The 4360-nt window shown below is 47.0% G+C and overlaps 1 pseudogene; it reads right to left on the bottom strand.

Annotated features, from left to right (window-relative positions):
- Window positions 1–790: 790 nt before the first annotated feature.
- LOC149105383 (uncharacterized) lies at window positions 791–3998 on the bottom strand (annotated as a pseudogene).
- Window positions 3999–4360: the final 362 nt, after the last annotated feature.

Genomic DNA, 4360 nt, shown 5'->3' with positions numbered 1-4360 from the left:
TGAACGCAATACATACCAACAGCTCGAACCTACCCCAATGACACCGCAAGCAGCCTCTGAAGCCATATTTTTCTCGAATCAAGTACCTTTACCACCAAGGATAACTGACATTTTATGACGGTGGTTTTGGTGTTGAAACGGGAGAGACCCGTAGTAACGCAACACTCCTTTGAGTCACGCATGCGGAGACGGGATACTATATCTGTTGTCAATGTAAAAGTCGAGTTAGCAGACAAGTGAGCTTAAGTTAGCAGTATTCTCAAATACTGTAAAATCAAATACAACCTCGCTTATTTCCAGGTGTCACGGTTATCTTAGTATTTTACAGGCAAAATACAAATTGTGGCCAAACTTTTGCTGCCCATTTTTCACACATTGTTTTTGGCGGCAAGCGAGAGGGGAGTGGTCGGCGTCGTAGGGGTCTGTGAGCAAAAAGGAAGGGTAACCCTAATGCCACAGTTATCCTAACAATAAGACTTCTCTAGCACTCGAAAGTTTGTTGTTTTGTATCGGCGTGCTTATCAGGCAGCCAGAATGCGCTACCATGACAAACCCTAGCTGAGCGTGAATGTTACCCTTGCATCTGGGTTATATGTTGTCCTTGTAAAGACTCGGATAGGTACAACTCAGCTATCTGAACAACTTAATTTAAATTCCATGAAACAAAATATGTTCTACACACTGACGATCAACAATTAATCACCAAAATTGTTTATATTTAGTTTGGCGCTTAAGTTTCCGATATGTTTGTTGCTACTGTCGCTAAACCCTACTGATAACCCTACTGATACGGTACCCTCCCTTCTTGTAAACAGGCCTCAGTACAGTCCTTTTGGATCGTAAGGTTTGTTCATTGTTGACAAGAACAGTTCTGTGTTATGTCCTTTAGTAGTTCCATGTACGGAGCTCTCCTGCGCACGGGAGGTTGTGGTACATCTAGACCCAGGCCCTCGCATACACGCTGCAGCATTGATAACTTGAGCATCTTCAAGGTATCACCTTTCACCATTGAGGAAAGATGGAACTGGTCATACAATAATGGGATGCTGGATCTGGCTTGCTGTGGCCGCCACGTCTCTGGCGCCAGTGAAATTTGTCTCCTCTTCTGGTGCCTGGATATCTAACTCATTCATATCTTGCTGGCGAGCGCCAGCATTAAGACGTGAAAAGTAAGAGGCGATCTGCGAGGCTGTAAGGAGTTCTGATGACTGGAAAAGGCGCAGACAGTCAGCACCACGAGCACGGCGCATTTCACGAGCAACGACCTCCGCATCGAGCTTTCGGCCTGTTGTTTGGCCGATACGAAATTTAGCCAAAAGGTAGGACTTTTGTTTATCGCTGAACCGATAAGCTTTTTTTGACAGCTCTTAGAGCCCATCCCTCCTTGGCAGCTGCAATAGGGTAATCCTGGGAAAGCGTTGAGGTTTTTAGGGTTGGTAAAACGCCAACGCCCTCCTCCAGGGCTGACTTGTAACCCATTTTGGCTAGATCTATCACAGTATGTCTCTCAGGGGACCGTGTGCATTTCTCGAGGGACAAGTGCTTTTCAAGCGCCGATACCTGTTGAAAGATGCGCACGCACCCATCCTGGGGACATGAATAAACCCCAGCAACTTTGTTGCTCTCCTCTGGATTGACGTTCTGCATTTCCTCCGCGCTGGCTTCAGGAGTTGTGGCTTTGGTCGACTTGTTGCCCAAAGGTTTGAAGTCTCCCGGGGAAAATGCTGCCACTAGTCCGCTCTGACTAGGTTCTGAAACATGATGAGACACACATCCACATTATATTTCAATCTAGGAACAAGTTACAATGCAGTTATTGTTATTGGTAATAACAGGTGTTGAAGAGGTACTACTGAAAAGCATTACCCATCCCTCACTCCCTCTGTACCTACCACTATTAATCAGGGAGGTTTCCGCACTCGTTATTGTATCTAATTAAGGTCGAATTGTGAAGAACACCGTAGTAACGGCAAAATAAGAGAGTTTGTCAGTCCGTAGAACAAATCGTGACATTATGTCTACAATATTTGGCTACTCACCAAAAGACCTAAAAGACGATACATCCAGTTTGATTACATCACCAGGACCGACACCAAATGCACGCCAACAAGTAACGGTATCTGTTGAAGTAAACTCAAAGTTGTTCAGCTTTGTGATACTTGCTACTGTCTGGGCCGTGTCTTGCGTCTCGGCAATGGTGTCCATGGACACCACTCGGACTCCCTCCAATCCTCCATGAGAAATCAATGCAATTTTCATGTCATTTGCAGTGCACACGTCGTGTCCTTCATTTATGTATGCCCTGATATGGAATTTGCGTGACGCAGCCAATCGACCTGCCGCACCTTTACCCTCTTGTGGATTGCTAAAATCAATGCGTGCCACCCAAATTCCGCAACGTGTTCCCATATGTCAACACGCCAGGATTGTGCGAGAAGAATGGTAGCACCCGGTCTTATCCTGACGAAAAAAGGCCGTGTTGATTTCCGAGTGCTCCTGCTTAAGTATGGTTAGAACGTGGTGCATGGTGGCTACGACTGCAGAGCTTCCCTGCCTACATGACTGGATGACGTGGATGAACCCTTGCTACTGTAGGACCGCTTCTACCCGTCGGTATGCGACTGATATGTGCCAGGATATAGCACGCTTTCCAAACCAGTCTGCTTGGGACTCTCGGTACCTCTGCGGCAAGAACTTCATTGCCCAGTCGTTTACAATGAAAACCGTTTCTTGGTTGAGGGCAACGATGACATCCACGCGAGCCTGGTCTTGGTGTGCCAATCGTAACAAATGACATTCCTATGACTGGATGGCAAACGTGGCGTGATTGGTAAGATATACAGCTTCGTCTCTGTCGTCTTCCGTGTGAAACGCCGCCCTAGCTACGGCTTCTGAAATGGCGGTAAGCGTAGAATCTAGGTTTTCGCACTGCTCGCGTACGTCTTCAAAAAAAAAACAACTATTAGCTTGAGATCGCCTTTAAGATACAATTTGGCAGTCTTCAAGGATTGGGTGTCAATGGCATCTGATTCCTTTCCCAGCCCGAGTTCCCTAACCTGGCGCACTAAGGATTCAAGGTCTTCAAAAGCGCGAGCACCTTCTGCGGCAAAGTAATCAAGCCATTGAAGAGACTTGCGCACTGAAGCTTTGCACTCTGCTAGTATCCGCAACATGGTACGCTCGCTGAAGGGCTCGAATCCCGTCTCATCGCAGCACTGTTCGTACTGGCCCGCTATGTTCTGTGGAATAAGCGTACGGATGACGTTCGGTATTTCAATAGTTTTTCCTGAGGAAAGCGTCAGCATTTCTGTCCAAAAGGCAGATCTTGGACTAAATGAGGACTCGTAATGAAGGACAGAAAATGGTCCAACTGCTGCCGCTCAACTCTTACTCTCACTAATGGTTGGTAGGTCATGGAAGCGCCGCGCCCAAACTGCAGGCGATGAAGGTTGGCTATGGTGCAGTGATATCTCGACAAGCCTGGTATAAACACTGAGATGGCCTTTTACCTGGCAAGACCTGCCATAATGGACAGAATCTGCCTTCTCGTGTCCCAGCCATTTGCATTGCCGTAAGCCTCTGCCAAAGCCTCGAGGTAGTCTTTTGACGGCTGCGATAAGTCTTCTAGACCAAGGGCCTTCTTCATGGCAGCAGACGAGACAGTGGCCTGCCAAAGAGAACCTGCGTCTTTCGGGTTGACTGTGCGGAGGACGGAGGACACGATCTCTGCCGTTCTTTTGGTGTATCGTTGCTTGGTTCTGTCAGAGACTTGTTCCCACTCAAGCCAGGGTTGAACTATCGGAGCGATACCGTCGGAGAGTAAATACTCATTCAACCTTTCTCGAGGTACCACCGACGTTGCCTTCACAGCTTGCGTTTCCTCGCTCGTGCTTGAAACAATGCTATTTGTATCTGGACGAAGGAAAGTCTCATCGTCAATTGCAAGCCTTGATAATTCTGCCGCCAGATCTTCAGATGAAACATCGCTGTCCGAGGGATCCTTTTCCACCAGTGTCTGCTATAAGTAAAAATAATTTCAATAGTAACTAAAAAGCGTATTTATTTTCTTTTTGGTATGTGGGTGTATGTTGTGAAGTGTGTGCGATGGTGTTGGGGTGGGTTTTGGGCTGGCATGATTAAATTAACACCCGGCGCAAAATTAGTCAGCTTCTTACCGTGGATTGTTCTTGAGATGACTCAACATGTAGTACAGCTTGTTCAGCCGCAGGCGCAGCCAAAGGTGTTCCACAGGCTTCTGACTTCTGGTCCGGCCGTGACTTGTTTTCCAACAGCTGTTTGCTCACGAACTCTTTACACTGTTTGCAAATTGCTGAAAAAGTGAACCAATAAACCTCTCACT

This window comes from Orbicella faveolata, unplaced genomic scaffold, assembly GCF_042242905.1.
Source record: "Orbicella faveolata isolate gen_17 unplaced genomic scaffold, um_ofav_v1 contig_34, whole genome shotgun sequence".
Classification (NCBI taxonomy): Eukaryota; Metazoa; Cnidaria; class Anthozoa; order Scleractinia; family Merulinidae; genus Orbicella; species Orbicella faveolata.
The sequence above is the reverse complement of the archived record's forward strand: the minus strand, read 5'-3'. Positions and strand labels throughout refer to the sequence as shown.